The sequence below is a fragment of the Schistocerca nitens genome, chromosome 5, assembly GCF_023898315.1.
Source record: "Schistocerca nitens isolate TAMUIC-IGC-003100 chromosome 5, iqSchNite1.1, whole genome shotgun sequence".
Taxonomy (NCBI): domain Eukaryota; kingdom Metazoa; phylum Arthropoda; class Insecta; order Orthoptera; family Acrididae; genus Schistocerca; species Schistocerca nitens.
Genome location: NC_064618.1, coordinates 139268187 through 139293889, shown reverse-complemented (window position 1 = coordinate 139293889; position 25703 = coordinate 139268187).

Genomic DNA, 25703 nt, shown 5'->3' with positions numbered 1-25703 from the left:
CTCATCTCTCCACGCCAGCCTACCCTGTGCAAGTCTCTTCCTCTCTGTATAGCTACTGCATCCTATGTCTATTTGAACCTGCTTATTGTATTCAAGTCTTGGTCTGCACAGCTTTTACCCCACACTTCCCTCAATTACTAAACTAACTATCATTTGACGCCTCAAGACGTGTCCTCTACACGGATCGCTCCTTTTAGTCAATTTGTGCCACAACTTTGTTTTTCCCGCAGTTTGATTCATTGGCTCCTCATTAATTATTCGATCCACAAATCTAATATTCAGTTAATAATTATTTCATAATGTGGAGCCGCACTCATAATATATTTCTTTAAATTCAGTACTACCATTAGACTGTTTTTCATTTGCAGTGTTACATTCACACGATCATTATTTCGGCCTAAAATGCCATTATCAAGTGTTTTAATGTTATATCGTGCCTAAGATGGCATACTGTCGTATTTAAAATAGACTATTAGACACATTGTCTAAGGGTCAATATTTCTGGTAAAAGCCTATAACATTAAAACCATTGATAATGGCATTTTAGGCCGAATTCATGATCGGTTAAATGTAACACTGCAAATAAAAAACAGTCTAATGGCGGTACTGAATTTAAAGAACTAATATTCAGTATTCTTCTGTGGCACAAAGCTTATCTTCTAGGCTGAAAGCCGGCCGCTGTGGCCGAGCGGTTATAGGTGCTTCAGTCCGGAACCACGAGACTGCTACGGACGCAGGTTCGAATCCTGCCTCGGGCATGGATGTGTGTGATGTCCTTAGGTTAGTTAGGTTAAAGTAGCTCTAAGATCTAGGGGACTGATGACCTCAGATGTTAAGTACCATAGTGCTCAGAACCATTTGAACCATTTTTTCTCGTCTGAACTGCTTACCACCCACTTCTGTACAAAGCTAAACTCCACCAATATCACTCAGAAAGTACTTCCTGTTACATGTCAACAGACGTCTCTTTTTTTTGCTGTTACTAGTCTATATTTTATATCCTCTCTATTTTGGTCATCATCAGTGATTTTGCTGCCCAATTAACAAGCATCGTCTACTACACTTTCAGTGTTTCATTTACTAATCTAAGTCCCTCAGCGCCAGCTGATTTAATTCCACTACATTCCATTCCCATTGTTTTACCTATGTTGAAGTTCATGTTATAATCTCTCTTCAAGACACTACTCATTTCGTTCAGTTTTACTTTCAAGTTCTTTGCAATCTCTGACATAATTACAGTGTCATCAGCAATTTCTTTACTTCCCCTTCCTGAACTTTAATTCCTTGGTTTCTTTTACGCTTTGCCCAATCTACATATTGTATAACATTGGAAATAGACTACAAACCTGTCTGACTCCCTTCTCAGCCACTGCTTCCATTTATGTCCTTCGACCCGTATAACTGCAGACTGGCTTCTGTGCAGGTTGTAAATAACCTTTCAGCCTGGTATTTTTTTCCGTCTATCTTCAAAATTTCAGTCAACATTTCGCAACATTTTCTCTAAATTTGAAAACTCTATAATCGTAGGTCTGCCTTTTTTCAACCTCTAGTTTGTATGGTTCAAATGGCTCTGAGCACTATGGGACTTAGCAGCTGAGGTCATCAGTCCCCTAGAACTTAGAACTACTTAAACCTAACTAACCTAAGGACATCACACGCATCCATGCCCGAGGCGGGATTCGAACCTGCGACCGTGGCGGTCTCGTGGTTCCAGACTGACGCGCCAAGAACCGCACGGCCACACCGGCCGGCTCTAGTTTGTACTTACACTTTTTTGGAATGCTAGATTACATCATAAGCGCCAGTTGTTCTTGTTAATATTGATGCAATAATGATTGCATATTACACCGGCATAGCCAGTGCAGAAATGGTGTTCCTTAGACTCCTACAAGGGACCGATGACCGTAGCAGTCTGGTCCCTTTAATCCCACAAACCAACCAACCAACCTTAGACTCCTACATTTTATTATTAGTGGGTTTAGTTATTAATTTGTGATAAGTACTGGCAGTTTGCCGCTTTCATCAGCAGCTGTTTCTCGCCATAACGTAGTTTTCGTTCGTTCCGACGTTCCAGCTGCACCACTCCGCTGTCAGCTTGCAGCAAGTCGAGTTGAAGGATTCGCTCTCCCCTCACGAATGATCGAAAGTGCTCATCCTTCCTAAGAGCCAGTCTAGTCGCTTTTTTCGATAGTACTGTTGTTTATTATTCTGAAAGTGCCTTTTTAAGAGCTCCGTTGAAATGACGCGAATAAAATCAAGTAAGTACACGACGCGAGTTCTATAATCGAGATATTACAATCTACAAAAATAATAATTCATCATCATCAACTTCTGAAGGCTGTAGCCTCATGACGCCAAACACATTTTCCTATTTTGCACTGTCCTGTTCACATCCTGATCACTTCTATTTTTTCTTATCTCTAACAAGTATTTTAGTGTTTTCTTTGTTGGACTCTCTTGCTCTCTCAGGTTTTTCTTTCAAAAAAAAAAAAGAAAGAAAGAAAGAAAAAACAATTGTTCCGTTTTCCCTCTTTCAGTAATTGCTATGAGGTTTCTTTTCTCATTAGATAGGACCCCGCTAAGGGCCCAGGCACAGACAGGGGCAGAAAATGACCAAAGAAAAAAAAACAAGAGAGATAGACGGCGTAGGAATTAACTGAGAGGAATATGCACCATTTTAACTGGACTTTTAAAACCGCTCAAAATAACCGGTTTCTCAGATAACCGATTTTCAGTTTTTTATTCCTGTAATAAATGTATAAACCGAACAAAGACTCAAAAATTTTCACTGCCCCACTTTCAAGGTATATAGAAGCAAAATATTAAATAGGGAGGTGAGAGCAACTTAGTCCATCAACTTTTCGCTTTTTTTATCGAAAAGTGATTACTGGTTCACTACTACCGAAAAACCACCAGTATTCTCCTACTGATTCTCGTTTTTCTGACTCTGCTCAAAAAGGTAGGAGACGAGGTAGTGGCAGAAGTAAAGTTGTGAGGGCGGGGCGTGAGTCGTGTGCGTGGGTAGCTCAGTTGGTAGAGCGCTTGCCCGCGAAAGGCAAATATCCCGAGTTCGAGTCTCGGTCCGGCACACAGTTTTCATCTGCCAGGAAGTTTCGAACATACCACTGTATGGACACTACAAATAGTCAGTGCTAAAGGGTGAAAACTGAAGTTGAAGCACTACAGTTTTCGTGTTGCTTTGTCCGTTTTCAAGGGCTACAGATAGATAAGGCCACGTTCTGTGGAAACTGGCAGTAGACCAGCTGCTTTGTACTTTTGTGTAAACTATGAATGAACTGTTAAAAGTTTTTCCCTTGTAGTATGTCACAAGTTTGTTGTGGCTCTTCCCGTTTTTAATCTGTGAAAGCAAGTGGAGCTTTGCGCTTCCCTGATACTACACTTTGTAAAATATTTCCAGGCTAGGGACGGGGAAAGTCTTGCACACTGCATATGCATGTGAAGGCCACGCCATGAGGTCACAGCCAAAATATAGTTTCACAGTCAGCAATGCTGTACCAATTCTTATGCCGTCTATTTGTTGCTCGTTTCTGCAGGCATTGTTATTAAAGCAGCACTGACCGCTTTTCCCATTTTATGCAATAACGCAATATTTTAAAGCAATGCAAATTTTACAATAAAAATTACTTGTTCTTTAAAAAATGTTTATTTACATTTTTATTTTAGCACTACTGCTATGGCTAATTGATATTTCGCTTTTTACCCGGTTATAAGTAAAAAATAAAAACATCTGTTATAACCGATACCAAACAAATACCGAACAATACTACTTACTCACGACAAAACTACCGCTATCCGTTTTACACTACTGGCCATTAAATTGCTACACCATGAAGATGACGTGCTACAGACGCAAAATTTAACCGACAGGAAGAAGATGCTGCGATATGCAAATGATTATGTTTACAGAGTGTTGGACAGCTGTACCTGTACAAGCCATCCAAGCTCTGTTTCACTCAATGCCCAGGCGTATCAAGGCCGTTATTACGGCCAGAGGTGGTTGTTCTGGGTATTGATTTCTCAGGATCTATGCACCGGAATTGCGAGAAAATGTAATCACATGTCACTTCAGTATAACATATTTGTCCAATGAATACCCGTTTATCATCTGCATTTCTTCTTGGTGTAGCAATTTTAATGGCCACTAGTGCAATTGGTCGTTTTTTCCAGCCTCTATCTCCTACACCTTGTGTTCCTGTCTATTGCCTGCGGTTCGAGTCGTTTCCTTCGTTCAGCGGCTGTAAATGCATGGTGTTGACACAGTGTCATTACTAGAGTGACATTTCACTCAAGTACCTTCATGAAGAAACGTGTAGAAGGGAGCAGATGTCTACAGCGAACACTGCTTACGTGGCAGCAGAGGTTTGGTTGACACAATTGCCTTTACATGTCTCGCTCATGTCCAACAATGGAGTTTTTGCATCTTCTTCGTTAAAGTACCGGACATATGAAACATTGTCGATGACGCATATACACTATGTGTTCAAAAGTATCCGGACACCTGGCTGAAAATGACTTACAAGTTCGTGGCGCCCTCCATCGGTAATGCTGGAATTCAATATGGTGTTGTCCCACCCTCAGCCTTGATGACAGCTTCCACTCACGTCGGTATAGGTTCAATCAGGTGCTGGAAGGTTTCTTGGGGAATGGCAGCCCATTCTTCACGGAGTGCTGCACCGAGGAAAGGTATCGAAGTCGATCGGTGAGGCCTGGCACGGAGTCGGCTTGCCAAAACATCCCAAAGGTATTCTACAGTATTCAGGTCAGGACTCTGTGCAGACCAGTCTATTACAGGTATGTTATTGTCGTGTAACCACTCCGCCACAGGCCGTGCAATAAAACAGATGCTCGATCATGTCGAAAGATGCAATCGAGATCCCCGAATTGTTCATAGACAGTGAGAAGCAAGAATGTGCTTCAAACATCAGTGTAGGCCTGTGCTGCGATAGTGCCACGCAAAACAACAAGGGGTGCAAGCCCCCTCCACGAAAAACACGACCTGACCATAACACCACAACCTCCGAATTTTACCGTTGCCACTACACAAGCTGGCAGATGACGTTGACATGGCATTCGCCGTACGCACACCCGGCCATCGAATCGCCACATTGTGTACCGTGATTCGGCACTCCACACAACGTTTTCCTACTGTTCAATCGTGCAATGTTTACGGTCCTTACACCAAGCGAGGCGTCATTTGGCATTTACCGGCGTGATGTGTGGCTTATGAGCAGCAGCTCGACGATGAAATCCAAGTTTTCTCACCTCCCGCCTAACTGTCATAGTACTTGCAGTGGTTCCTGATGCAGTTTGGAATTCCTGTGTAATGGTCTGGATAGATGTCTGTGTATAACACATTAAGACCCTGTTCAACTGGCGGCGGTCTCTGTCAGTCAACAGACGAGGTCGGCCTGTACGTTTTTGTGCTGTACGTGTCCCTTCACGTTTACACTTCACTATCACATCGGAAACAGTAATCCTAGGGATGTTCAGGAGTGTGGAAATTGCACGTACAAACGTATGACGCAAGTGACACCCAATCACCTGACCACATTCGAAGTCCACGGAGCGCCCCATTCTGCTCTCTCATGATATCTAATGAGGTCGCTGGTATGGAGTGCAATGCACGTAATGTGAAAAACGTATTTTTTTGGGAGTGTCCGGATACTTTTGACCACGTGGTGTATGATATTTGCCGGGTATCGGCCGACTTCCGCCGACTGAAGCGAGGCTCGACTATGGACTAGGAAATCCAATAAATCGATACAAAGAAACATGATAATCGGCCCGCGATACGTAGAAAATTATATCTATTTATCGATATATCGACGGGAAATGTATTTCCTTACTGACCAAAGAGAATAGCCAGCACATTGTTAATAAAATGAAATGGCGTGTGACGAGCGCCTCCCGTCGGGTAGACCGCTCGCCTGGTGCAAGTCTTTCGATTTGACGCCACTTCGGCGACTTGCGCGTCGATGGGCATGAAATGATGATGATTAAGACAACGCAACACCCAGTCCCTGAGCGGAGAAAATCTCCGATCCAGCCGGGAATCGAACCCGGGCCCTTAGGATTGACAGTCTGTCTCGCTGGCCACTCAGCTACCGAGGGCGGACATATTGTTAATATACTACCAGTTTTAGACCTGTATATTTAAATATTGATTTATTATTAGTATTCTGTACATCAACAAGCTAGCTGCCTGCATATCCCTCTTAGAGCAAGAATTGGAAGGAAAACGATGCACGTTCACGCTTGGCGATAACCACTTTGCTAATAATCGTAACTGCATGTAAGTGGCACAACAAACGGTGTCCTATGGGTCCGCCGTCCGATTTCGTCGCATATCGGATTTGTCAGGAACACTTTACGTCGACTCCCTGTTTCTTTCATGTCTGCAATCGCCAGCGATGTAGCAGTTGTATTGTCAAAATTGCGTGATGAAGTTAAACGTTGCAGTTTCTATTATTAACATAGAGCGCCGAAAAGTCATCGTTTCCGCTCACACGTCTCCGCCCATCGCAAAGACCAATCTTGTCATTTACATTTTTCTTCGTCAGTTTCAGCAACTGTTTTTGAAGGGTGCCGATGTGAGGAAACAACACACTGTCTGCGTTAATTTTTTTTATTTTTTATTGTTTTTAACGCGCATCGGATATCTTGTTATTTCATTCAAACCACCATCGACCAGTGCAATCGGGCTTCTTCTTTGTGTCATCTATACTTGATTCAAACAGTCAAAGGGAAAGACTACACGTGATGAAAGCTCAAAAAGGAGTTGAACTCCTTCACACAGTGGAAGTAAAATTATATTCTACTGCAATTTCAAAAGAACAACTTCAAATATTTATCGAAAATTTCGAAAAAAATATAGTATAGAATAAAAACGTAGTCACTCGCTATTGCTATTTCGATGTCAATATAACAGTATATCGTTGAAGAAAATATCGCCGATATATATCGATATTTTATCAACAGCTCTACTATCGAGGATGCAAGCAAAAAAGGTTGTGCAGGAGATCTGTAATTTACTTGACCATCCAGCCAAAACTTGTGCTCCTCTCAAGTTTCCGTTGGTATGATCTACTGTGTGAACATAAAAGATCTCAAGAATAAGCCTTGTGTGGAAATTAATAATATTGAAGGTCACATATGCATCACATCCATCTGTCCAGCTTTTACAGCCATTCTGAAGCAGAGTATCAGCTATTAGGATAAAATCATCTGCGAATCTTATGCAACGAAAGACAATTTCAGTAACCGTAACTCTTTCCTATGAATATTTCGATGAAAAAGTTGTTCCCCATGAATTTCCATCCTCACACTTTCGTCTTAAATTCTATTTTCTTTCTAAGTGTGTATCCTTCAAGATTTTACTACACTGGTATGCAAAACGTAAGGACCAAAGTAACTTTCGAATGGTTTGTCACTGCCAAGTAACGTAGTTCGATGAAACTCTAACCATACACAGAAAGAACTGTTACACTATAGTAAAGAAGATAACTAAAAGCAATACGCAATGAGTTTCATGGGATATATTCGGCCCTGACTTTTTCTTTACGCATTTCAATGCATGGCCCCATTGATTTGCGAATGGATTGGCCTGCCAGTTTCCCCTGACTTAAATCTCATCGAGAAACTGAGGGATACGTCGGGGAAAGACCCTCCATCGGTTGTTAATCTCGGTGGTGTGCGACCGGAACGCCGTACCATAGGAACTCCTTACCAAGCTAGCGGCCAGCGTGGGAGCACATTCCACAGTACGCATTGCCTCTACGGTGATCACACGTCCTATTAAGAACCATATCCCGCCTTTGGTAATGTCCATGGGTCAGTCATCAATTTTGATGAATTCAGTGTCATTGTTGCCTTCTGTATTATAGCAGGTCTTTCTGTAATCGAATTTCATCGAGATTCGTTACTTGGCAGTTAGTTTCGTCTTTCAGTTTTGCTCATCAGTGTTTGATTTCTGTAATATCATCTTTCATTTGTATTTATGTTCTTTTAAATTCAACAAAAGAGATATGACGATGCAGATGCACTCTTTGGCAGTGGTATAGAAAATTAAATTACAACAAATAATGCGCGCCTCAAAAATGGTTCAAATGGCTGTGAGCACTATGGGACTTAACCGCCGAGGTCATCAGTCGCCTAGAACTTAGAACTGTTTAAACCTAACTAAGCTAAGGACATCGCACACATCCACGCCCGAGGCAGGATTGAACCTGCGACCGTAGCGGTCGCGCGGTTCCAGACTGAAGCGCCTAGAACCGCTCGGCCACCACGGCCGGCAATGGGCGCCTCAGATACAACATATTTTTGTGTTATATCTGAGGTCACTGTGTGCGAAATCACGCTTTAATTCACCACACACGCTTTGTAATTGCTCTGTAACTAAACTATGGCCGATGAAAGAAGAGCCTAGACAACTCTCACTGCTATCGTCATTTTTTAAACACCAGATGCAAACACCTGCCGTATGTACCAGGGATGGGTTAAACTATAAGGAGCGTTCAAAAAGTTTCCGTTCGAAGGCCGTTCAGTCCAGAATCGCCGTAAGCACTGAGGCAATCATCTCCCTGACGCACCAGAATGAAGATACTGTGTCGTAACTGCCTGTTGCACATCCTAGCCCGACAGGAAACGACAACACTTGAAGGATTTTTTAAGGGACAGAAGGCGTGATAATTGCATGTGGAGAGATCAGGAGTACAGGGCTAGTGCTCACGTTTCTTCCACTTGAGTTTGCATAACGTGTGCGTTACGACTTTTGCGATATGGGGACGTGCGTCATATGAAGCACCCCTTGAAGCCGCGTTCCCGGACCTTTCGCCGTAATTGCACGCCGTAATTTCTTCAGCGTCGTACAGTACCGTTCCCTAGTGATGGAGACACCACGTTCTTTGAATGGTTGAAGCTGACCTGCTAGATCGACCGGCGTCCTGTGTCGAATCGCGAGCCGGCCTCTGTGACCTAGCGGTTCTAGGCGCTTCAGTCCGGATCGCCCGACTGCTACGGTCGCAGGTTCGAATCCTGCCTCAGGCATAGATGTATGTGATGCCCTTAGGTTAGTTACATTATAGTAGTTCTAAGTTCTAGGCGACTGATGACCTCAGATGTTAAATCCCATAGTACTCACAGCCATTTGAACCATTTTTTTTTTTTTTTTTTTTTTTTCGAATCGCGACCAGCACGGTACTGAGCGCGCCATTCCACGACGCTGGTCTTCGACAGACATGCTACCCCATACCCATTCTTCATTCTCCGAAGCCAATGAAAGAATAACAAAAATGGTTCAAATGGCTCTGAGCACTATGGGACTCAACATCTTAGGTCATAAGTCCCCTAGAACTTAGAACTACTTAAACCTAACTAACCTAAGGACATCACACACACCCATGCCCGAGGCAGGACTCGAACCTGCGACCGTAGCAGTCAAAGAATAACAGCGTTTTGGTCTTTTCTTGACGCATCTGGTAATAACGTCACCATAGTTCACGTTTCCGCATTTACCGCACACACGTTGGAAAGGAACGAATGCCACACTGACAGCCTGCCTACAAAAAATGGTTCAAATGGCTCGTAGCACTATGGGAGTCAACTGCTGAGGTCATTAGTCCCCTAGAACTTAGAACTAGTTAAACCTAACTAACCTAAGGACATCACAAACATCCATGCCCGAGGCAGGATTCGAACCTGCGACCGTAGCGGTCTCGCGGTTCCAGACTGCAGCGCCTTTAACCGCACGACCACTTCGGCCGGCAGCCTGCCTACATGTCGGTGCTTATATACCCGCATCGGAATAGAGCAACGTTGCATATCCGCTGCAACAACGCTCTCAAACGCAAACTTTTTCATTGCCCCTTACATTTCCAGTTCCGAACAAGTAATAGGTTCCAAAAACCCGTTAATTGTTTTAAGGCGAGTGGAATCGGATTTTCAGTGAAAACAACGAATTTTTCATTGTCTTAAGATACTTTACAGGACTTCCTCTTAGAAATGATGTACATTGTTGTCCGCCAATTGTAACCGTATTAATTTACCAGTTTTCCGAGGCGGTGCATGCAGTTTTTGTCGCTGCAGACTGTCATGGCTGGCTGGAGTTGTGTCTTTCATCGTGATTTCAAGACTGCTAGTTCGCCGTGATCAGTTTGTGACGTATTCGAAGTTTTACCACAGTCTAACACATACAGTCACGACAGACTCTGGTGCGTAAGTTGTTAATGTTTAGTGCACCAAGCGGTGACAAAGCAGACACTCACATCCGTCGTAAGCATATGTTTGTTTGTATTAATTTTCTACTAAATTAACGAAACGGTTGTTACGGTTTTGTGTTCCATCTGTTACTAAGCTATCAATAGACATGAGGTATCACTAAACACGTGTGGAAACAGCTGAACCACACTGATGCAGTGACAAGCTACAACTCATTCATGAAGAAATTCTTCCGAATATGTGTACTTGAAGCTTATTCCACTGAAAGCAAGAGATGTAAACACATATTTCATGCACGAGAAGCATATATTTCTGCTGTTATTATCATAAGCACTCTCCATGACACTTCAAAAAATTCTACGGAATCTAAAGATTCGCCCAGTCTTACACTTCACTCGACTATCTAATACACGAACATTTTTTAAATGTAATTAATTTTTCTTCGAAAGCGAATGTGTTGAAGATTCTTGCCTTTTGTGGCTCAAATTTAGCAACAATTGTTGAAATGATTTCTGCTCTGTTCGGAAAGCTACAGGTGTGACTTATTTCATACGTTGAATGATACGTTAAATAATGAGAGTATTACATTCCATATAGGTTTCCTACATTCCACGTTCACTGATTTGACTGAAAGTGTAGCGAATAAAACTCCGCTTTGTTGGGTAGATATACGACATATTTCTGCTGAAATTCTGGAGTTTGGTGGCACTTTCTTGTTATCAAACGAAAACGACATTATTCAGTAGATATCTCTACATTACTAAATGAACTGCCCTGTAATGGACCATTTCAAACCTCCCGCGACGCTTAGAAACCTGAAGGATTTCAAATGTGGTGCAATTTTTTAGTTATTGCCAATTTTGATGGCATTACATACACTCCCTTTTGTAAAGACTATGTTATAAACCGATATAAACGTTAGTATTCGCACTCACCCGTACTGTATTCAGCAGGGGGGCGCAGAAAGCGATGCGCAGAAAGCAACGTGTTTTCTCAGTTGTGCGCATGACGTCACGATGAAAGCAGCTGAGCCAAACAGTACACAGTTCGAATTGTGTGTGATTGTTGTTGTTGTGTTCTGTTGTGTTTGAAGGAGTATTTTGATTGAGTTCTTTCTTCTGAGGTACTCAGTCAACAGTGGAAACATTCGGAATTCGGGAGTGTTACGGTTTTTGCTGTAATTGATATTTGATTCGGAACTGAAATAGTTAGCGATAGTGGACAGCGGGATCAACATTGTGTTCGCCAGCTCTATAGTTTATGGTTCGTCCTGTGAAATTATTATTGGAGAATCTGCAAATGACTGAGAAAATTAATTTTTACAATGCCAGGCTGTGCTGTTACGGGCTGTTTTTCCTACAACCGGAGCACAAACGGAACTGACATAAAGTATCAGTTTCCCGCGTAATGAAACATTACAAAAACTATGGTTGTCGAAATGTAGGAAAGACAGTGTAAATGTTACGCATGCACGAATATGCTCTCTCCATTTCTCAGAAACAGATTACTTAAGGGATTTACAGTTTGAATTGCTTAATTTGCCCCGAAAAAGAATGCTCAAGCCAAATGCAGTTCCTTCGTGCGATTTGCCGTGCAGTAGTGCGACTGTCAATGTGTCACCCACAACAGAAGACAGAACCAAACGGTATAAGAAACGAGAACTACATAAGAGATCTATGGAAACTCTGGAAAAGCTGTCACCAAATAAGAAACATCATAATAAGAGCACATGTACGGATGACAGTTTTTTTTTCAGACACAGATAAAGTTACTGTGATGAATACTGTAGCGGCATTAGAAAGAAGGAATGCTGTTCTCACAAACAAGTGTGTGCAACTTTGAGCTCTTAAGTAAACTAATTTCAATGCGATTAAATGAATAGTTTCTGATTTATTTGAGCCGAGGTTTCGAGTTTCAAGTGTGTGTCAGTGTGGTTGTGATCTGATATTTTACCGATGTGTAAGGCATAAGCTGCGAAAGAATATAACTCATCAGTTTTAACTGTAATATTTTAGCAGCAGAAAAGCAGTTTAGACATCTCAATTCCGCTATAAACAAAATCTTCCGCCAAAAACTTGACGTAAAGGCGCATGCCGTGTCGTCTGCTTGTGAGCGCTTGCTTCCACGCTGACGTCACTAGGCCAGCCAATGGCAGGGCAGAGCGCTTACTGCCCAACCTTATTATTTAGTAACCTTGGTATTCAGAAGTGTCGTTTGCTGGCCGCTTGGGGCGCTGCTATCGCTGTGGGTAACAAAAACGAGACGGAGTGTTGCGACTGTAAGCTTAGACTGTGGTTTCACTGTTTTCCAGTCTGGAAAAGATGCTTTGTTGTTTTCTAATTATATCTTTGACTTCAGTATTTGTTTACATATAGTGAATGCACGAAGAAAATTGTCGCTTGTTGTTTGTATTTTTGTGTGAAGTCACCAAGGGATAATGTAAAATACTCAAAAACGAGCTATGCATATGTTGTGTGATGGATCTTCCAACACCACCTTCAAAATTCGACATGTACAACTGTGCTCCAGGTTCTGCACCTGAACCCACAGAACTATGCATGACAGTGTAGAAGAAGCAGTCAAAGAAAATGAAAATTCCCGTGACCCCACAGCAGCTTTCGATGGTACGTGGCAGAAAAGCGATCTTCAACTCCAACAATGGCATACAAGTGTTAATATTGGAAAGGTGATTGACATGGCTGTTCTGTCAAAATACTGCGGCTGCGCTAATAAATTGTGATATCTTTACAGCGAATTGTGGTGTCACTGCCAGACACCACACTTGCTATGTGGTAGCTTAAATCGGCCGCGGTCCATTAGTACATGTCGGACCCGCGTGTCGCCACTGTGTGATCGTAGACCGAGCGCCACCACACGGCAGGTCTCGAGAGACGTACGAGAACTCGCCCCAGTTGTACGACGACGTTGCTAGCGACTATACTGACGAAGCCTTTGCTCTCATTTGCCGAGAGACAGTTAGAATAGCCTTCAGCTAAGTTAATGGCTACGACTTAGCAAGGCGCCAATTGTCACAGTGCATGTATCTTACGAGTCTCATTTGTATAGTCAAGAGAGATGTACCAAAGGAAGCATTAAAAGTTAAGTATATTCCAAAGCTACGTATTTTCTTTATAGCAGTCATTACGTATCCTGTTCCAGACTTGACGCCAGTCGGCGTGTGTGTACGCGTGCCTTTCGGCTTCCTCCTCAGTGTGGCGTGACTAGCTTGTTACGCCACAACACGAATTACTAGTGTTATGGAGGTCGCTGTAGTAAAGAAAATATTTGATCACATTTCTCAGTGGTATCACATACGTTATTTACGGTATTTGGGGGATAGTGATTCAAAATCTATCAAGCATGTCATAGAAAGCAAACCATATGGAAACAGTGTTGATAGAGAGAAACTTAAGTGTGTGGGGCGCGTTCAAAAAAAATGGGAGGTAGACTTAAACGTCTGAAGACGACAATTGTAGGTAAAACGCTAAGTGACGGAAAAAATTAGATGGTAAAGGGAGGATGACTAATGCTGCAATGTACTACATTCAGAACTGTTATGGTCTAGCTATCTGAAAAGATACAAAAGATGTGCAAGCTATGAGGAAAGCAGTATGGGCACGTTTTTCCACATTTCCTCTACAAATGACGACTCCAATCAAAGGCTATGTCCTGGCAGTAAGAACAGTTGATGTAAATATAACAGGGAAACAACAACAGGTGAGAATTACGATCATCGCCATAAGTCACCAGCAGGTGTAATGGAGGAATTTAAACCGATCTTCAGGGAGCTATCTGATGAAAACCTCCTGAAGAAATGTCTTCACGGGAGAACACAGAATCCAGATGAAAGGGTAAACAGCGTAATATGGCATCGTCTCTTCAAAACAGTGTCTGTGGGTATGAAAACTCTTCATTTTGGTATATTTGATGCTGTAGGATCATTTAGCCACGGTAACATTACAAAATGTCGATTCTTGAAATACTAGGAATTCCTGTCGGCTCCCAGATGATAATTGGCAAGTTGGTCTTAAATCAGGCTAGGAAACGAAAAGCAGACTACTCTCTCAGATGTTTAGAAAATAAGCACGCAAGATGAACATTGGCGCTATGAGAATACTTTAGGATGCAGTTGATGATGAATGTGCAGACTGTAGCTATGCACCAGGGCTGTTTTGACTTGAGCCGTGATGAACGTTTCGTTATCCGAGCAGTGCATCAGTGAATGACTTCGTTTATCTTACTATGCTTGTCTCCCGTTCTCGTCCTCCATGTATGGTTGTTTTTCTGTATTCCTGCAGTACTGTATGTCTTTTCCATGGCCGAAGAGCGGCATAACCAGGCCGCTGCCGGCCTACCCTGTTTGTAAGGGATTAAAATGACAATAAAGAAAAAAATGATGTTCCTTCAGTGCTGGCGTGATTATTTGAAGTAAGTGTCCGGAAAGTTTCCTTTTTCTAACTTTAATGTATTTTTCCTCAGCTGTTACTGAAGATAGAAGTATTAAATTTTCTGTAAGAGATTAGACAGCTAACGTTTATGTGCAGAAACAGTAGTAAGACAATTACCTTCACAGTACAAAAACTTACAGACGGTAGAAGGAAGAATTTTTTAAAAAGTGTAACTCATATAGAAAAAAATTAACATTTGAGTCGTAAAAAAATATTTTGCAATATCGCTGTTTCAACGTTGATAGAATGCATGTGAGTATAAACTGTAAAAATCTAGCTCTCTATCTAAGGTACAGTCTGAAAAAGTAACCTTATGTCGCATGCAATTTTACATTGCGAAGATGTCGATTCCACTTCCCTTAATCGGATTTCTCGTAGGCCGAGAACTGTGCTGAATCGTAGCGGCTTCATTGAAATTATTGTCTTTCAATATAAGCGTGTCATTTCTCTTTGTGTAATTGCCCATTTCTTACACTTGCCATCCAAACTATGATGCAGCATTAAACCGCGCGTTACTGTAGGACTGTTTAAGTGTTTTATGTGTTTAAGGAATTTATTTCGAACAATGCTTTATCCAAGATCCTTGACGATACATTCGTGATGCCTTCAAAACAGGGAAGTACATACTTGATTTGTAATTCCCACACCTCACTTTTCTATGGTATATCATTCCTGCAAAATAAATGAGTACGAGACTGCTCACAAGAATACAAAACACACGTCATGGCTTCTACGTTGGAACAGTGGTACTCCTCTTATAGTGGAATGACTCTGCCCTCGGCAGTCTGCTCCTGTTAAGTATAACAGAACGAGCGAATACGTTCCAGTCGAAGAGTTACAGCCAGTCCAAGCGGAGATATTAATGAGGCACGGCAGCACCGCAGATCGTTGTAGGCGCACGCCCTTACCGCACGTCTATGTGTGATAGGTTGCGAGTCGGAAATCTGAGGCTGCCTGCGACACTGACAAAACTCGAATGCTATTGATCTGTTTAAAAAAAAACTATATTTTTAACGTCGAGAAGAAAAACATTGCAATAACAACTCAACAGTCTCTCATTGCCATCTAAAAACTAGGGGAATTGCAAAAATTCATTGCTCTATTGGCGAATACTAGCCGATTAAAATTTAGTAGGGTCCAGCGTGGAACGTATTATTTGCTTAATAAGTATTAGTTTTGTTTTAAATGAAGCCCATTCCTTATCAATACTGCCTGAGGGTCATATTCGCCAATAACAGGGGTAACGAACGCTGAAGCGTTGGCATGGAAACAAAAACAAAAACATGTTTTGTGATTGGTCTTGGTGCTATAGGCGAGTGATGTTGCCGCGCCAATCCCACTTTCAACTGTAAAGCAATTTATACAGACGGAAAAATATCGGTAACACCATGAAGGAATCGTGCGTCATAAATTAAAGTTGGAGGGCGTGTTTCTACGTGTCAGAGATGATGTACCGGGTGATCAAAAAGTCAGTATAAATTTGAAAACTTAATAAACCACGGAATAATATAGATAGAGAGGTAATAATTGACACACATGCTTGGAATTACATGGGGTTTTATTAGAACAAAAAAAAGCAGGTATTGCTAGACGCGTGAAAGATCTCTTGCGCGCGTCGTTTGGTGATCGTGTGCTCAGCCGCCACTTTCGTATGATTGTTCGCCTGCCCGGGTTACTTCCTTTCAAGTGGACTCTCCCAACATTCCGCTGTTTCGTTTATCTGAGCCAGTGTCAGTAGTATCGTTGGTGTGTGTCGTTACGTGTTAACGTGAACGTTTAAATTTAGTTCCTGTGTTCGTTTGTTTCGTTTCTGTCACTGTTAAAATGCTAACTATGAAAGAACGTGTGTTTTTAGCCGAACAAGTGTTCAGAGTCGGCGGTAAATACACAGTTTCAGTTCGTCAAACATTTAATTCAGTTTTCCCAGAGACAACACCCATATCGTGATACTGCGCGAGATTTGATTAACAAATTTTGAAGTACGGGTTCAGTGACAGATGCACCGAGAAGTGGTCGTCCTAGTGTTTTGTCTGAGAATAAACTACCCGATATTTCCGATAAAATGTCCTTCAGTCCGCCGATAAGAAAACTCGCCCAGGAATTCGATGTTAGTGTCGGAACGGCCCACACAGCTGTAAGGAAAAAATTAGAACTTTTCCCATACAAAGTGACGGTCGTGCAAGAACTGAAAAATACTGATCATGGAAAGAGGCTGCATTATTGTCAATGGTTCAAAAATTTCGTTTTTCACTGATGAGGCGTGGTTTCATTTATCCGGATACATGAACGCGCAAAATTCTCGTATGGGGAGTACTGCAAATCCATTGTGTATTCATGAGGAACCACTTCGTTCTGTGTATTCAACAACAGGGGGGACACTTTCAACATTTAATGTGAAAATTTGTAAGTAAAAATGAATATTCAATAAATTAATAACTTGTATTTCACTGAGTTTCATTTCGGTACATTCACTGCGGCATACAGCACGCGCGGCGAACAATCATACGGCACTACGGAGAGACTTTTTGAACACCCCGTATAATGACGACTTTCGGCTATATTTTAACGTACCCCTGCCACAACATGTAATCCAGTTCTCCATATTTTCCTCCCAAGACGTTTTCATAAACGTTGAAGCCGTTACCAATTTCCAGGTTACCTGTAATGGTAGCCCGATACCTGCCAGAGAGCGAGAACTGTGAGCAAATAACGATAACTGCCAGAGGAAAATATCGATCTCTAACAGTTATTTCCATAGTCGCTCGAATTCCTTATGGTACCTCTCTTTATACTACCCGTCCAAGCTAAATTGACATATGAGGCGGTGGCTTAGGAGAACGACCTTACTTGTATATGCCTGTACTGCAGCTCCTATCAGCCACCGCTCGGACTTTAACTTTAGTTAATTGTTTGTTTTAAAAGTAACGAAGACGCACGATATAGTACACAGTTCTTATCAACAGATGGCGCGCAGTCTCACAGATGTTCCAATGGCCTATAGAACGCCTTCCAAATGGTCTACCCTCTCCTTCGTTCCTAGCCACAGATCTCTGATGAGTTGACGGGAAAGCGTAGTACGATCTTCGGTCAACAAATGGCGCGAGGCACTGTTGACATTAGACAGTTATTGAAATAACTGCCTGTATCAGAGAAACGGTTATCGTAGTAACCGTTACTTCTCAGTAACCGGTTATTTCTATCAGTTACGTTATTTTTTGCCACCTCTAGTAGCTCAGTTGGTAGAGCACTTGCCCGCGAAAAGCAAAGGTCCCGAGTTGGAGTTTCAGTCCGGCACACAGTTTTAATCTTCCAGGACGTTTCAAAATAAGTACTAGTCGCGGTCGCGGTCGCCACAGCATGTCATGACACTAACATTATTAACAGTGCAAAACCTGAACATCATTCCTATTAAGTTGAGTATCCATACGGTAAATAGTTGTCCTCCGTCTACACTATCTCTGCTTTAATTATAACCATCCCTTATCCGAAGAGACAGGAAAACAAGTAAATGACCGTAGGAATAGGTTGGAGTGTATACCCAATAACAAGCGGCAGAGCCAAAAGGTCTTAGTGGGCACATAAAGCCGTTTACATTGATGTAATATTCGTGCCGGCCGAAGTGGCCGTGCGGTTAAAGGCGCTGCAGTCTGGAACCGCGAGACCGCTACGGTCGCAGGTTCGAATCCTGCCTCGGGCATGGATGTTTGTGATGTCCTTAGGTTAGTTAGGTTTAACTAGTTCTAAGTTCTAGGGGACTAATGACCTCAGCAGTTGAGTCCCATAGTGCTCAGAGCCATTTGAACCATTTTTGTAATATTCGTGTGCAAACTATAAAAGACACTTCACTGGGAGCGATGACCTCAGCAATTTGGTGCCTTAGGAATTCACACACACACTTTACGGAGATGATCATGAATTATTCGCCGATGCATCGCTCAATCCTAGACGTTTGTGAAGTGTCTGACGTGTAATAAAATGTGAAATCAGGCATATTGAACTCATTTGCTGTGTTAACTGTTATAATAATACTAATATTATTAATAACAATAATGATAATAATACACTGAAGAGCCAGAGAAACTGGTACACATGCCTAATATCGTGTGGGCTCCCCGCAAGCAAGCAGTGAACAGCAAGTTGCAAGGCATCCCAGATATGCTCAGAGATGTTCATGTCTGGGGAGTTTGGAGGCCAGCAAAAGTGTTTAAATTCGGAAGAGTATTGCTGGAGCCACTCTGTAGCAACTCTGGACGTGTGGGGTGTCGCATAGTCCTGCTGGAATTGCCGAAGTCCATCAGAATGCACAATGGACATGAATGGCTGCAGGTGATCATACAGGATGCTTAGGTACGTGTCACCTGTCAGAGTCGTATCTAGACTTATCAGGCATCCCATGTCATTCCAACTGCACGCCTCACAGCATTACAAAGCCTCCGCCAACTTGAACAGTCCCGTGCTGACATACAGGGTCCATGAATTCATACGGTTGTCTCCATACCCGTACACGTCCATCCGCTCGATACAATCTGAAACGAGACCCGTTCGAACAAGCAACATGTTTCCAATCATCAACAGTTCGACGTCGGTGTTGACGGGCCTAGGCGAGGCGTAGAGCTTTGTGTCGTGCATTCATCACAGGTACACGAGTCGGCCTTCGGCTCCGAAAGCCGATATCAATGTTGTTTCGTTGAGTGGTACGCCTGCTGGCACTTGTTGATGGCCCAGCACTGAAATCTGCAGCTATTTGTGGAAGGATTGCACTTCTGTCACGTTGAACGATTCTCTTCATTCGTTGTTGGTCCCGTTCTTGCAGGATCTTTTTCCGGCCACAGCGATGTTTGACGTTTTACTGGATTCCTGATATTCACGGTACACTCGTGAAATGGTGGTACGGGAAAATCCCCATTTCATCGCTACCTCGGAAGTGCTGTCTCCCATCGCTCGTGCGCGAACTAAATACCACTTCAAACTCACTTAAATCTTGATAACCTGTCATTGTAGCAGCAGCAACCGATTTCTTATATAGGTATTGACGACCGCAGAGCCGTCTCTGTTTACATGTCTCTGTATTCGAATACGCCTGACTATACGTTTCTTTGGCGCATCAGCGTAATAATCATTATCAACACTGTGGTAGTCGTCGTCACCTGTTTGACGTACACTGCCTCCCGGTAGAGTTTTCCATGCTTTAGGGTCTTCACGAATAGACAGCTCCACCGAGCGAGGTGGCGCAGTGGTTGGCACACTTGATTTTCATTCGGGAGGGCGACGATTCAAGCGAATGTCGAGATGGTTTCTCTGCAAGGCCACGGACATTTTCTTCTCAGTTCTTACCAAACAATTCGAGCTTGTGTTCTTCCTCTAATAACCTCGTTGTCGACGGGACTTAAAACTCTCTTCCTGTAGGCAGCTATGTTGCTCCCAAGCAATTTAGGAAAATCACGGAAAACCTCAATCGCATGGCCGGAGGCGAATGAGAATCGTCGTCTCCCTAAATGCGAGACCAGTATGCTAACCACAGAGCCATCTCGCTCTGTACAGCGGTTTGTATGTGAAGACTGTAAAGCACGGAAAACTGTAGAGGCAGTGGATGTGAAACATATGATCACAATGACGACCATGACGGCAGTGTTGATGATGATGTTTTTATTATTATTATTGTCACAGTAAATACGGCAAATGAGTGGAGTATGCTGGATTTCATATTTTATCGCTTGTAGGACACTTCCCAAACATCTAGGATTGCGTGATGTTTCGGTGGATAATTCATGCAGATCCAAGTAAGGTGGCTTTCTGGAGCTGCCAGATAAAAATTGTACGAATGAGAATGGCTTTCAAGCGCCCTGTAAGATCTTTTAAAACTTTTCTCAGCGTGCCGAGAACCGCTGGGGTCACTTTCACAGGTTTACACCAGAGTCGCTGTAGTCAGATATTCAGGTTCTCGTACCTGGTAAGTTTTTGCAGTTTTTTTTTTCCTTACTTCTCACCAGGGATGGCAATGTCAGTTCTCAACAGGGTTGTGTCGTGTTGCACCATTCGACCTGTCTGAGGCTGGAAGTCACACAGTAATTTTGCACGATCGCTTTCGACAGCTTTGTTTTGGTTTGTCGTCCCCGCCAGTTCTTTGGCACAGGCAGATGGTATTTTTGGAATACGCTCCAGTGGATCACACGCCTGTGTTTGTGATCACTCTGAGCGATGTTTCAGCGAAAGCTCGAGATGTGCTCGGTCGTTCCTCAGTTTCTTTACAAAATACGTATTTTGCGTCGTCTGTGATTTCTCTATCCTGTCTTTGATAGTGTTAGTTTTGGTGGCTCGTTCGTGTGCAGCAGAAGTCAGTCCTTCAGTTTCCTTCTTTAGGTACTATCTGCGGTGTTTAACGCTCTACTAATCAATGTGTAACCTCCCAAGAGTTAAATTACCGTAACCTCGGAATAGTAAAAAGTGACTAACCTCCCAAAAAAATGTGACTCATAAATAACCTTTCAATAATTAACTGACTGTGAATTTAAACTGGTAAATTTTGGACGTCAGCAGTGCTGCGCCATGGACCTGAAAGATCATTCTGAACAAATTGAAAATTCTTACCTCAATGAAGTCGCCGGATAACGCATATATATCTGCTCCTATAAGAAATTTTTCTGGCACAGCGCAGTGCAATGCTGGCCACTAGATTTGTTATGTATAAAAGGAAACAACTGATTTTTCTTTACAATAATAGGGATGACCTTGGATCTTTATAAGAAAGATTATTATTAAAAGATTTTTAAAAAACATTTACATGGGACTTGATATAACAATAGTACAAAATCAGTTGTTACAAATTACAGATGCGCGCGGCTGCTTTTACATTATACTACATCGCTCAGGCACCGCCCATCGCTCTCCACGACCGGCCCAACCGGCCGACTGCCAGCTACTACCACTACTGCTACCGACACTGCTCTCTGGTCTGCGATTCTATTGTAGCTTACATATCGCAGGCAGCGCGTGAGCAATCCGTCGAAATTACATCTGCTCGAGTGCGCTAGCAATAAAGTTCTTAGTCGTGGACCTCTTACAAATGTCCTTCAGACATGCCTGCATGCATGTCTGAAGGACACTGCATAGTAGACTGTTAAACACGAGACAGTGCAAATAGTATTTACGTGCCTAAATAAAGGCCACGATAATAATCATTAAGTCTGGGTCCGTGAGCAAATTGCAGCGACTGGGTGAGTGCCGAACGCGGACACACGGCGACATATGGTAGTTTGGGTCGGTCCTGGAAGTGTGGTCGGCTAACTGAAGTGGTTAAGGCGACTGCTCGATTAAAGAGAAACCCGAATTCGAATCCCGGTCCGACATAACTTGTCATACGTTGCCAATAAATTGTACAGCTCGAATGTCATCGTATTCGCAATTGCAAACAAATTTCATGTACTTTTCTAGGGTTTCATTGATCTGTCAAGACCAGATCTTTTCCTTGCTTATCTTTTCTTGGATCTCCTCCAAAAATTGCCTGTATAATGCTTTATTTCACGAACTGTCTGTCCAGGTTTTGAGTTTAGTGTCCCGGTATTAATTCATGAGATTCTCATTATAATGTTACTATTTTGATGGCTTTGTTTACATCCTTCTCTCTGATATCTTCTTCTTCGTCGTAGTCTTCTGCTCACTATAGCTTACTTATCTTACCAATATTGCTTTTGAAAGATTTAGTTTTTCACGAACATTCAAATTTACCATTCCATTTACACTATGGCCGAGAGATGTAGCGGGAAACATGTGGAATCTGATGAAGATTTTCGTGCATTTTCTTGTTTATCTTTACTTAATACTCTGGTTAAAAAGACAATGTAAAACGAAATGACTTTCTACAGTTCCTCACATGTAAGAACAACCTGGGAACAACAAGGCAAATGGAAAACAAAGAGTCATTCAGGTGGCCCATTGGCAAGTGGGATGCACTCAGGCAATTGAGAAGTTACTTGGTTGAAATGTAGTAGCTCTGGTCACGAAAACTGACAACGGGCGGGAGATCGGTGTAGTGTCTGCATGTCCCCCCATATCTGCATCCATCCAGTGACGGCTCTCTGCTGAAAATGATACGGCGGTCGGTCGGTACGTTCGTTGGGCCTTCAGAGTTCTGTTCGGACGGAGTTAAGCTATATGGAAAGAGGAATTTGTTATCTTCTCCGTGCTTCCATTTCATATACTTCTGCAGTGTTGCATGTTCCGAGATAAACACATCTTTGCATGTTCTTGGGTTACTGACTGTAAATGTTAAGCATCAACAAAGTGCTTTATTTTCCACAGAAACAAAACTTAAGTGTATCTTAATGTAGTTTTCCATGGATTTTAACAGAGCCTCCCAAACTTTTTCGATGATATTTGATACCAATGTGGTAGATCCCTTCAAGTGGAACATCGAACAGGAGTAAGGACTCGAAGTGTCAGAGCTAACCTTGTTGCCACTGGTAAGATCTCTTTGGCAAAGAGGAGACCAGATTATAAAAGGCAAGATTCTAAAATTGTCATTTTTTGATATGTCAGTGTCTTACTGCAAGGAATAAATTTGATAGGAATTACACAAAATGTACTGTAGATTGGTTACACAAAATATGCTGTAGATTGGAGGACTGATAGTGACCGACTCAATATTCACTTGAAGGAAGATTGCTTTGACATCTAAGATATAAACACATTTCAGAAACATATACAAAGTGTGTGTCTTCATCATTAATCTTGTTGATTCTTAATCCTCAGTTGCTAGTGATTTTTTTTCCTTATTGATGGTACAGTATTTGTTTTCATCTACGCTTTGTCTGTGGATCCAAATGCATCATTCTGAAACAGAAAATGTTATTCCCTATGCTATAAAAGTGGAAAATGTATAATGCGCTGTGTTGCATCTCGTAGAAACCAGAAAGGCATCACCAACTCGTGGAGGGAAGACCTTTTCGACCCTCACAGTTTGTTTTCCTTTCTTCTAGAGAAGAGCGTCCTGGGAATTGATGACGGATTCGCTGCCAGGGTGCTGGACCGGTACGTTTCTGCAGGTCGCTATAAGAGCTAACCGAGGAAGCGGCAGGGAAAAGAATGGGGTCCTTTTGTCTGCTCTGTTCTGTTAAGATACTGATCGTCTTTGACTGCAGTACAGCTTCAAAATCGCCAACATGCCTTACAAACAATATCAATCCTCATCAACAACATGACGAACCTAAGGTATAGAGGAAATCCTGAAGCCACAGTATTTCTTTTCACACACGGTGATACTAAATCTACGTTTTAGTATAATCACACTAAATAATTTCTATAATTGAGTGTCAGTATTGCGGTACATAAAAAATTTGTATCCCCAAAACCTGGTTGATGGCGTCATCTACCGAGCTATCTCTACTCAAGTCAAACTGACGTGAGCCAAGTCGCGGAGCTCTCTGTGCTGTTGAAGATTCTTGCACAATTTCCGCTCCTGGACTTAAGTTGTTTATTAAACTTGCATGTCGGTTTCTTATGCCTTCCTTTACAATGAATGCACGTGAAGATTTGCAAGTCTCAGTGTCAGGTACCGTACCTTGTTCCAGTGCCTCATTCTACAGATATATTAAAAATAACACTATGACTGACGTTACTTTCTATATAACCTCCGAACAGTTACCATCTGAAACTTCCTGGCACTTTAAAACTGTGTGCCGGACCGAGACTCGAACTCGGGACCTTTGCCTTTCGCGCTGCAGAGTGAAAATCTCATTCTGGAAACATCCCCCAGGCTGTGGGTAAGCCATGTCTCCGCAATATCCTTTCCTTCAGGAGTGCTAGTTCTGCAGGGTTCGCAGGGGAGCTTCTGTAAAGTTTGGAAGGTAGGAGACGAGATACTGGCAGAAGTAAAGCAGTGAGGACGGGGCGTGAGTCGTGCTTGGGTAGCTCAGTTGGTAGAGCACTTGCCCGCGAAAGGCAAAGGTCCCGAGTTCGAGTCTCGGTCCGACACACAGTTTTAATCTGCCAGGAAGTTTCATATCAGCGCACACTCCGCTGCAGAGTGAAAATCTCATTCTGGTTACCATCTGGTCCGGTACTTTGCCACATTTTATCGTGACTATCGCTACCGCCACTTATCCCTGAGGAAACTGGAGTGGAAGATTGGTGTTAGTAAACTCCGAACTTTTCTGGTCATGGCGCATTGATTGATGTTTGCCTATTGCCTGTGTTTGAGCAGCCATCTGGCAAAAGAGTGTTTACTAAATATTCGGCTGAGTGCCTCCGGTCATTTGTCATTGTTCCATCATCTTGTGTAGGTAGTCAGGAAGACAGGAGCCTTAATTTTATCGGTTAGAAGTTTGTATGGGTGATCCCCATTAGTCTCATTTTAATTGCTCATTCAAAAAACGCTCCCAGTGCTCCTCCTTAGTTTCTCGAATCTTTGCTTTATATATTTGCTTGAGATGGCGTTATATAGTTTGCCTTCCGTCTCTTTCTTCCCTCCCTAGTGAGCGCTGGCGATTCCTTAAGGCCCTCGCTTGCAGTTCAGTCAATTCTCTATTCCACGTTGTCAACAAGTAGCCCTTTACTGCCTCCAACGAAATATGATTTTCCTTTTGCCCGCTGAAGGAGATAAGTAAGAGCATGTGCCCTGAGCTCTATATTTTCAGGTAAATAGTCTAGGTCGGAAGAAGGTATTATCCAGTTCGCTCTCTTTGAATCCCAGAGAATTTTCGGTTACTGTTCAGATGTCATAGGTTACGACGCAATGGTAGCTATTGGTCCCGTGCAGTTTACTTTTAATGATATAAAATAATTAGCTGCTCCCCGACTTGTCATGGTAACGTCTATAATGGTCTCTGGACCGGCACTATGTGCAAATGCTGCCCTTCTTTATTGATCACAATTACAGTTAATTCTTGATCACGTCTTGTAGTATTATATTGTTTACTGATAGCGTGCCTGTACCAACTGGCCTGTTGGTGACAATGGCGATGCTTCCGCCCCAGAGAGCTATTCGTCAAGAGGTGCGAGCTTTTTAGCCACGATATATATCCT